Below are 11,480 nucleotides of genomic sequence, written 5' to 3' on the forward strand. Positions count from 1 at the left end.
CTAAGATCCAAGAGCCCGTCGCCGTTGCTGCACCCGTGCCCCGTGACATCCAGGCGGCATCCAAGCAGGTTGAAGCTGCAGATCCAGATCTGCCCTTCGCTGTAAAGGCAACTGTCGAAGGTGCTCCAGCTGTGTCAAAGAGGGCGCGCCAAAGACGGCGCCAACGCCTTGCACGACAACTGGCCAAGGTCGCGTAATCGATGGACGGGATCCGCTACAATGAAGATCTGAAGTCCAGACAGCGCCAAGAGCAACAACGGCGCATAACCACCTCCTCCTCTAAGGCAGAAATGAACGATTGGGTTCGTGTCACGAGGACTCGCTCAACCCTCGAAGAGCGAATCAAGAAGCGCCGCGCATTGCTTGCGCATGCCCGAGCCCTTCTGCAGAAAGCGGAGGAGATGCAGAAAGAGGAGACGGTTAAGAATCCGTCAAAACACAAGCAGGTATGGGTGCTAAAGGCAAAGCCAACGCCTAAGACAAGAGCGGACGATGTTGCTGTCCAACCTTCATCAAATCCAGATCCCGTTCCCCTTGCCCCCGCACCTCCGGCGGAGTCAGGTAAGAATACGGATCCTTCAAGATCCAGGGTTCCTTTGAAAGGACGCCTCGGTCCTTTACCCGGGAACCGAGGTAAAGCACCTGTCAAGGAGCGATTGGGTCCGTTGAAAGGTCCCAAAATGATGAACCCGACTGGGGGTCGTGTTAATCCCCCCAAGATAGATAACAGAGGGAAAACCCTATTGCCAACCGCATTGGGTTGCGTGTCGAAGTTCAAGAGCCCGTTAAGTTTTTACGCTCGCAAAAGCGTAAACTTGAACGAGCGACTTTTGAAAATGCTAATAAAGCGTCATATCCCTAGAAGGAAGCACATTCGTCTGATGATGATAGTGTTATACCTGGGAAGTCATGTCAGCACTCTATGGGTTGCTCCAGTTATCAAACTGATGAGTTGTACTATAGAGCCAGGGGTGCGGGTAAGTCTCGAAAGAGGGACGTTCAAGACACGGAGTCTCATTGTCTGTGTGCCACCATAATCAAGGCGGTATTGTCGGAATATTGTTGTTCTAGAGCCCCAAGGAGAGTTTCGGTGTTCGAGAGAATTTCCACCGGAACGTCTGAGACCAAGCCTAGGCGTTTCCGACGAAGAAGAAGGATAGTCGAAGACGGAGAATTTCCGAAGGTCACCACTAATATGACCAGCAAAAGGGCATCGACATGGGATAATCCCGAGTCAATTCCGCTAGTACCCTGGTATTTAACTCGTCTGTAGTCTGGAACCATTACACGAGGAACTTATAGTAGGGTTCGGACGAGATTAGCGTCAGATGCTGATTCAGACTCCTGCTCGGCTATAGCATCCGATGACACGGCGTCTAGTGCGGGGCAACCTTACGAATCACTCATGATCAGCGCCGAACAAGTAACCAAGATGCTTGAAGATGCCCTGGCTAGGCAGAAGGAAAGTTTCAAGTTCGAGATGGAGATGGCCATGCAGCAAATGAGAGAGATGCATGACCAGCAAATCGCGGCACTGACAAGTCACCAGGGAGAACCCACTCGACACCATAATCAGAATCAAGATGAGAATGAACGGGAAGAGGAAAATGCCAACATGAACATCCCTCCCGTCAACAACAATAATGGAGGTGGTCCCTCAGATGATAATACGAAGGAAGATCACGTTACCTCTCCCCGAAATCACTCGAAGACAGATACGAGTGAAGATAAGAAGATGAAGGACTTGGAGAGCAAAATCAACGCGTTGATGAATGCTCAAGAAGTGAAAAGGTCCGGCATACCATGTCCATACCCAAGGGAGTGGGAATCAATTCCATATCCGGCAAAGTTTAATTTAATCAACTTTACGCCGTTTGATGGAAAGGGTTCCCCTACCCAACACTTAATATATTTTAAGTCTCATTTAGGAATAATCTCCGGCAATGAACTCTTAATGGTGCGGTCATTCGTTGGCACTCTTCGCGGAGCGGCCTTCGATTGGTATCGTCGCCTCAAGCCAGGGAGTATCAGCAGTTGGGACGACATGGAGGATATGTTTCTGACAAACTTCTTCGATGACGACACCGAAATCTCGATCGGTACACTATTCGATGAGAAGCAGAAGAATGGTGAGACGGTCGAAAATTTCGTGAAGAGATTCCGAAACAAAGTAATGAACTGCAGAGATCCAGTCAGTGAAGATTTTATCCTCGAGACTTGTCACAATAATCTTGCATTGGACATCCTCGAAGCCATGGGAATGGCACCGCCAAAGACTTGGAAGGATCTGAAGGTGTGAGGAGAACGCGCCGAACGATTCCTTAAAAGGAAGAAGGCGGAAAGGGGTCAAATATCTAATAATGCTCCGCAACCAAACTTTGCCCCTAAGGGAAAAGGAAAAGCACATGCAAATGCCGTGAACGCGAATCAGACGTTCGAGGTGCAAGCGCAACCGCAACAGCAGCAGCAAAAGGCGCCTCAACAATCAAGGTTGCAACAGCAGACCCCGAAGCCAAAAGCCTCAGAGCCAAAGTTCCCAAAAGTCTATTCGTTCAGAGAGGATGAAGTTCCCGGTATCTTCAAGTACCTCATTGAGAATAACAAGATCAAATTGCCTCCAGTCCAGGATCAGGAAGATGCTAAGAGAATCAATGATCCAAAATACTGTGCATTTCATAGAGCGGTGCACCATCCTACCAAGGCGTGCTATGCCCTTAAGGACAAGATCCAAGCTCTAATCGATGTCAGGGTCATCACCATGAAGCAGCCGAAGGAGAAGAAAGTGGGAGCAAATGCAGTTTCAATTAGTTTCGGTTCCGTTCCCTTGAACTGGTTCCAACATGAGCCGGTAATAAAGGCAGCAGTAAAGACAGTGAATGATGATCCACACAAACAGCGCCAGAAAGGACTTGTGCCACACACAGCCCCGAATGGTGAGATTCTTTGGGTTCATCCAGATTTGGTTGGAGATGAACAATGGACTGGAACCTCTTCCAAGAAAAAATCAAAAGGAAAAGGTAAGTCTTGTTATGGAGCTTCTGCTATTCCAGGAGAAGATGACGAAGAAATTCCCGCCTTCCCGCTTTCTGAAGATGAACAGGAGGCCTTTGCAACCCGAAGTGGGAATGAGTATCACTACAAGTACCCGGATGCTTCCGAGCAATTAGGCACCAAAACCGCTCCTTCCAAGACACTGGCAGAACTAGTGACTCTGAAGCTTTTCTAACTCGAATCAAGCCATCTCCTGAAGGACCAGAGCCGTCAGCTCAACACTGCAATCTCGCGGCGCATCATTTTCCATGCATCTCTTTCACTAAAGAGGATATGCAAACAAAGAACTCGAAGCATGATCGGCCCTTGTATTTCACAGGGCACATTGGCTCCAGCATGGTCAACCGGATCCAAGTTGATCCGGGTTCTGCTGTTAGCATCATGCCATTCCGACTGATGCATCATCTTGGAATCCCGACTAGCAAACTAGCCTCCACCGGCACTACAATATATGGATTCAACACCAGCGGGTCCAGACCCTTGGGGAAGATTCGAATCAGATGCCAGATCGGGGATTTAAAATCAGAAGTTACCTGCTATGTGATTGACGCAGAAACTTCCTATAACTTACTGTTGGGTCGACCTTGGATCCACGGTAACCTTATAGTCCCGTCAACTTTGCACCAGTGTCTCAAATATGTGGACACAAATAATGAAGTCAAGACGGTGGTCGCGGATAAGCAACCGTTTAAGGGATTGGAGAACTATTTCACCGATTCCCTTCTTTACGGCGCTGAATCCGATACTGAATCACCGGCCCAAGGAACGGACAGCGGAGATGGAGCTGATACCGAAGTTGGGGTTGATTATGATGGTGGTTTTGTACTTAATGACATTGTACCCATTGTAATCAATCTTGACGATGATAAATCATCGGAAAGTAGTTGTAATTGGCAACTTACCGAAGAACTATCAATAAACGATGATTTAGAGTACTCGATGTGTCTTGATAATGTCACTAAAAAGCTTTATGATAACCCTAATTTGTACATGCCTCTTCAATCATTTTGTCTGATGAAAAAACAGATGCAAGATCCATGCGGAGCAACACTTGTCATCCCCGCGGGAACATGGGGTGGAAAAGAGGTCGTCTACGGCAAAGGAAAAGAAGCTCCAATACCCGATCTCTTCTTAGAAGAAGAAGAAGATGATGATAAACCTGCTCCTCACTTATATAGGTATGACACAAAAGCGCGCGATCTAATGGAGAAGTATGGATATGACTTCACGCTCGGAGAGGGTCTTTGCTTTGGTCGAGGTCCGCGAGTTCCACCTCGGATGGCCTATGTACCAAAGGGAAAACCCGATGATTATTATCACCACAAAAGAGGTCTTGGTTATGTCTCCTCATCCGACGATGAGTGCTGCTGGCAAATCATCGATCGAATTGCTAACAAAGCTAGAAACGGATACTCTTCTGATTCTTCGGCTTGGGATTCCGACACTAGTATCGGTGAGATGTTCAAAAAGTTGATGTCGAACATGGTTACGGTCGATCCTACCACAATAGAGGAGGACGACCAGATGCCGACATGGGAAGATCCGTGGGTTCATCACTTAAACATGCAGTACGGCGATAGGTTCGAACAAAGAGAACCTCCTACCGAAGATCAAGTGCTCCAAGTGAATATGGGTAGCGAAGATAATCCGAAGCCTATATTCATTAGCGACAGCCTCCCGCCTGAAGAGAAAAAGGAGTTAATCTCCCTTATCAGGGAATACATCGATGTGTTTGCCTGGAATTATGAAGACATGCCGGGGCTCGATCCAAATGTAGCAGTGCATCGTCTCAATATCAAGACGGATGTCAAACCTGTCAAACAACAACAAAGACGGTTTCGTCCGCAAATGATGGAAGCGATCGAAGCTGAGGTTAAAAAGCTTATAGACTCGGGCTTCATTAGGGAAGAGCAACATCCAGAATGGCTTGCCAATATTGTCCCAGTCCTTAAGAAAAACGGGAAGATCAGGGTCTGTATTGACTTTAGAGACCTCAACGCTGCTTGCCCAAAAGACGATTTTCCCCTTCCTATCACGGATGTTATCATCGACAATACGTGCGGGTTCGAAAGGATGTCTTTCATGGATGGTTTCTCTGGTTATAATCAGATAAAGATGCATCCAGATGACGAAAAGCATACCGCATTTAGATGTCTTTTATGGATGGTTTCTCTGGTTATAACCAAATAAAGATGCATCCAGATGATGAAAAGCATACCGCATTTAGAACGCCTCTCGGCGTCTTCTGCTACACGGTTATGCCCTTCGGCTTGAAGAATGCAGGTGCTACATATCAGCGAGCCATGTCAAAGATCTTTCAGGAGCATCTCCGAAAGACTGTCGAATGCTACGTAGATGATTTGGTCGTGAAAAGTCGTGATAAAAAAGATCACATTAAGGACTTGAAGACCATGTTCGACTTGATGCGAGCCCATCAATTGAAGATGAATCCTACCAAGTCTTTCCTCGGAATGTCTAGTGGTAAATTCCTGGGATTCGTCGTCACCACCAAAGGTATTCACATCGATCCTGATAAGGTAAAGGCGATTAATGAATTGCAGCCTCCGAGAAACCTCAAGGAGCTCAGAGGATTGCAAGGGCGATTAGCTTATATTCGTCGGTTCATCTCGAACCTCTCAGGAAAATGCCAACCATTCTCCAAGCTCGCAAAGAAGGGCGTGTCTTTTGTATGGGATGACGCTTGTCAAAAGGCATTCGAGAGTATTAAAGAATATCTCTCGAAACCTCCTGTACTCGTTGCACCGAAATCGGGCAAACCGTTCTTGATTTATGTCAAGGCGACGAGCCACTCATTAAGTGCATTACTTGCACAAGATGACGATAACGGTCATGAGCAGGCAGTATATTATTTGAGCCGAACCATGGTAGGCGCCGAATCTCGATATCCTATGATTGAGAGAGAATGCCTCGCCTTGGTGTTCGCTATTCAGAAGATGCGGCATTATCTGGTCGGGCAGACCATTTATGTCATCTCTAAAGTTAACCCAGTCCGAGTATTCATGACTCAACCAGCTTTCATGAGCTGGCGGTTAGCAAAATGGGCCTTACTCTTGTCCCAATATGACTTACATTTCAAACAACAGAAGTCAGTAAAAGGGCAGGCCATCTGTGATCTCCTGGCAGCTAATCCAACTACGGACACCGCCGAGATATATGACGACCTACCCGATGAAGCCCACGAAGTCAACGCAACTTCGCACCAGCAAGTATGGCGTCTATACTTTGACGGCGCGTCACGATCAACTAATGTAGCAAGTGCTCCTGGAAGTTCTAAGATTTCTTCCGGAGTTGGAGTTGTCTTAGTTTCCCCGGGAAAACACGTGATGCCTCGAGCTTACTCATTGACCGAACCGTGCTCAAATAACGTAGCCGAATATAATGCATTACTCATAGGACTCAGTTTTGCTAAAGAACTGGGGGTGGAGTATCTCGAAGCATTCGGCGATTCTCAACTGATAGTTAAACAAGTTCAAGGAGAGTACGAGGTTCGAAGCCAAGATTTAATACCATACCATAAGATGGTAGTGGAGATGGCAGAATCATTCGAAGGATTCTTTATCGAACATATCCCACGGCTACAGAATACTTATGCAGACGCGTTAGCAGCATTAGCCGTATCACTGGCGCAGCCTCTTGAAACAGAACAGTTCGTTACGGTAAGGACTCACCAACTCCTAGTACCGCTTTACAATGAAGATGCCAATGAAGAAGAAGTTCAAGAGGTGCACGCTACTCAAGTCGAGTTCGAACCACGAGATTGGCGTTTCCCCATCATTGACTACGTCTTGCATGGAATCTTGCCAGAAGATGTGAAGGAAAGAGAGTCAATCAGACGAAGAGCACCAAGATTCTACTATAATACGGAGAATCGAACGCTATACCGCAGGGGGTACGATGGGTTGCTATTGCGTTGCTTATCAACCAAAGAAGCTGAAGAAGTCCTTAGGGAGGCGCATGAAGGAGAGTGTGGAGCACACCAACCTGGTCCCAAGCTTTAAGATCGCATCAGAAGAATGGGGTATTTTTGGCCTTCCATGATGAGTGATGCAATCACGTATGCCCGAAAGTGTAACGCGTGTCAAATACATGGGAATTATATGCACCAGCCTCCGGAGCATCTGCATCCTTCGGTTACGTCATGGCCGTTCGAGACATGGGGAATGGACATTATTGGCCCTATAAATCCCCCATCAGTCAAAGGCGACCGGTTCATCCTGGCAATTACCGATTACTTCTCCAAATGGGCTGAAGCAGTTCCACTCAGAGAAGTTAAAACGAGCAACGTCATTGCATTCATCAAGCACTATATCATCTATAGGTATGGTGTTCCAAGACGAATCATACATGACAACGGTCCTCAGTTTGTCAGCTACGCCTTCATAAGGTTCTGCGAAAAATTTAAAATTCAGGACATCTCGTCAACGGCTTATAATCCTACAGCGAATGGATTAGCTGAAGCCTTCAACAAGACTATCATCAAACTCTTGTCAAAAATCGTGAAAACTAATAAACGAGACTGGGATGACAAGCTTAGCGCGGCTCTATGGGCCCATCGGACCACAGTGCGTACACCAACGGGAGCAACCCCGTATTCACTGGTGTACGGATGTGAAGCTGTTCTTCCATTGGAGATCCAAATACCATCTCTTCGGATCGCTCTTTCAACCCAGATGTCGACCGAAGAACAACATCAGAAACGCCTCGAAGAACTCGAGAGGCTCGATGAAGAGCGCCTGGTAGCTCAACAGCATATTGAGTTTTACCAAGCTAGAATTTCTCGAGCCTTCGACAAAAAGGTTCGACAAAGGAGTTTCAAAGAAGGGGATTTGGTTCTAGCTGAAAGGCGGCCTATGATCCTTAATTCCAAGAAGAAGGGTAAATTTGAACCCAAATGGGAAGGACCATTCGTAGTGGAGACAGTCTACTCAAGTGGCGCATATCGCCTAGTCACCAAGGACGGTGACCGGCTTATGATGCCGATAAACGGCAAGTTCCTGAAAAAATACTATCCTTAGTATCTTCAGGATAACCAATGTATCGGGAAGTTCCCAGAAGAATACCACATGGGGTATTCTTAGGGATAACCCAGTCATTGTAGAATTGAAATCTACGTTCAAACTCTGAATGTCAGAATGTTTCTTCTTATTTTTATCAAAATTCTCTAACTCTTATGAGTTATTTTTGTGAGATGGGATCCAATCCTCTGATAGGTTAATCTTTCCTCACCAAACCATCCGCTGATCAAATTCAACGACGGTGGATCCACCAACATTTCCATCTGCCAGTCATTGGCATTTCTCAGACTCAACATGTTAGGTCATGATCACCTAGCATTAAAGTCTCCCTTTGAGTGATAATACGAGTTGGCACTTTCTTTGCTACCCGTATTCCACTTTCTTTGCTTTCTGGTCAAACCTATAAAAGTTAGGGCCAAAGCCAAAATCCCCTCTCGATTCCTCCAATGAACGAGAGGTCCACTTTCAAATCGAGTGATCAAACCTTCCCACAGTTAGGGTCGTCTCAAACTCCTGCTTGGTCAAACCTTCATACAGTTAGGACCACAGTCAAAATCCCCTCTCGATTCCCCCAATGAACGAGAGGTCCACAAATTGCAAACCTATAAAAGTTAGGGTCGAAATTGAGCTTTCTCCTCAATGAATGAGGGATTCTTTGGGTTCAAATGACCAATCCTATAAAAGTTAGGGTCGTTCGAACCTTTCCGATTCTCAGAGTGGAGATCCCACTCTTAGTTTTATCCTTCCGGATTCTAGGGGTGGAGATCCCACCCCGAGTTTCCTTTCCAGCTGTAGATAGAATATAAAATTCTTCCTCTTCAGCACCGGGAGATAGAATATAAAATTCTTCCTCTCCCATTTCTCAGTCTGTCTTTGTTCTTAGAAAAGACCCAATTCTCAACTTCCAATCCGGGCACTTGGTGCACGGGGAATTTCATCCCAAAGCCTAAGAAGGGATGAGTCAGCGCCTAACACGCGTTGCCGGTTTAGTCTTTCACCGATTGAAAAAGACACCAAGGTCTAAACTTGGGGAATTTTATCCCGAAGCCTAAGTAGGGATGAGTCAACGCCTAATACGCGTTGCCGGTTTAGTCTTTTACCGATTGAAGAAGACACCAGAATTCCAGTCTGGGGAATTTCATCCCGAAGCCTAAGAAGGGATGAGTCGGCGCCTAACACGCGTTGCCGGTTTAGTCTTTCACCGATTGAAAAAGACACCAAGGTCTAAACTTGGGGAATTTTATCCCGAAGCCTAAGTAGGGATGAGTCAACACCTAATACATGTTGCCGGGTAGCCTATTCCCATAACAAGGGCGAAGCCTATGTATTCAAAATTATAGCACAAAGCCTAAGAGAATTTACTCTCTTAGCACAACGTTACATGTGGAACGGATCTAGACAATCCGCATGCTAGCCCGATTCAAACGGTAATCGGTAAAGGCACACCAAACCCGTTGATGGCTGGGGGTTTGCCAAAAATCCCATAAATCTGTCATTCGGAAGAAATACAGAGAAATCACAAAAGAAGCAAATGCAGAGTTTCTATTTCAAGTCAAAAGCATACAACAAAGAGCTCATTAGCCCGAAGGGGTGCCTTTTCCCTATAAGGAATGGTTAAGTCTATGTATTCAAAATCATAGCATCAAGTCTAAGAAAAGAGATTTTCTTAGCAAAACGTTACATGTGAGACGGGTTTAATAATTCACATGCTAGTCCGATTTCAAACGGTAATCGGTAAAGACATTTCAAACCCGTTGATGGCTGGGGGTTTGCCAAAAATCCCATAAACCTTGTCATTCAGAATAAATACAGAAAGATCACAAAAGAAGCAAAGGCGTGAAGTCTCTAGTAACAGTTAAGCCAAAAGCCTACAACGAAAAGTTCGTTAGGGGGGTTTGCCAAAAAATCCCATAAACCTTGTCATTCAGAATAAATACAGAAAGATCACAAAAGAAGCAAATGCGGGGTTTCTATTAATAGATCGAGTCAAAAACATACAATAAAAAAGCTCGTTAGCCCGAAGGCAGTTGGCGGTCGAGGATATGAGACTTTAAACTAAAGAGTCTATCTACATAACTCCGCTCGAGTTCTGCCTGCAGATCAGCTCGAGCAGATTCTTCAGAACTGCTTAAAATCTCCACGGCTTCACTCTTCAGCTTCATTAGTCTCTCCTGGGTGGATCCTAGCTTCTCGAGTGCCTGCTCTCGAGAACGTTCTAGTCCAGCCAGGTCATCTGCAATAAGAGCAGCAGATTCCTCGGCGCACTTCAAGGCCTCTTTCAACCTAGTCACTTCCTCGCGGCTCGAGTCCAAAGAGCGGAGTAACTCAGCTCTATCCGTATCTTTCCTCGCCACATTAGCCATTAGCTGCGCAATGGAGCTCTCATGTGACTGAAGCTCGCATCCGATGGAAGATCTCAGGTCACGCCACTGTGCCAGCCTATGCTCCAGCTGAGAGGACACGAAAGAAGAAGCCCCATTAATCTCCAATTCCTTCAACTCTCGGATCTCTGACTCCAGGACAGCGAAATCGGCGGTGAAGGAATTGGCCAATTCCGGGTATCCTTCTTCCCTCATCATCATCATGTGGTGAGAAAAGGAACGCCTGAACTGATCGAAGCCGTATCCTCTATGAAGAAGTTTCTCGATCATGCCGTTATAAAAGGCAGTGAAGAAGCCGAGGTCCGTACGAAAAATGTCTCTGTCAGGATCAGTATCGACCAAAAGGGCGCGGACACGCTCATATAGAGAGGATCAAGATCCTACAAGCAACAACATAGGAGTTCAGTGGATTATCAAATACGATAAGGAAATGCAAAGGCAAATTCTGAGCATACCAACGCCAACGGAGGTCCCCTCAGGCTGAGGTCCGACAAGCTCTGAGATAGCGGCAGAAGTGGTCATGGAGGGTATATCAACCCCTGCAGGTAGATTGCTCATACCACTCGGCAAGGACGGGGAGACGCCACTTCTATGCAAACTCTCAGCCCCGGGAACTGTAGTAGTCTCAGGCACAACGGCCGGTCCTATAGTTACACTCCTGTATTAGTCAAATGGAAATTTGGACAAATAAGGAGAATCGGGACAAGAAGATCGTATGCATACCGGCAATCCCACCGTCCTCAGATGCAGCGGGAATGCCAAGAGTCATAAGGGTATCGGCCCAAGCGGCTGGTCCTATAGTTGCACTTCTTTATTAGTCAAAATGAAAATTTAGACAAATAAGGAGGATTGGGATGATGAGGTCATCTGCATACCTGTAGGTCCATCATCCGTAGGTATCTGGGGAATGCCAGGAGTCATAAGAGAATCAGTCCTGGTGGCTGGTCCTATGATTGCACTCATATCACTGCTAGAAAACAGGGTTTTGCCTACGGAAATATAGCGACGGAAA

The sequence above is a fragment of the Asparagus officinalis genome, chromosome 3 (assembly GCF_001876935.1).
Source record: "Asparagus officinalis chromosome 3, Aspof.V1, whole genome shotgun sequence".
In the NCBI taxonomy this organism is placed as follows: Eukaryota; Viridiplantae; Streptophyta; class Magnoliopsida; order Asparagales; family Asparagaceae; genus Asparagus; species Asparagus officinalis.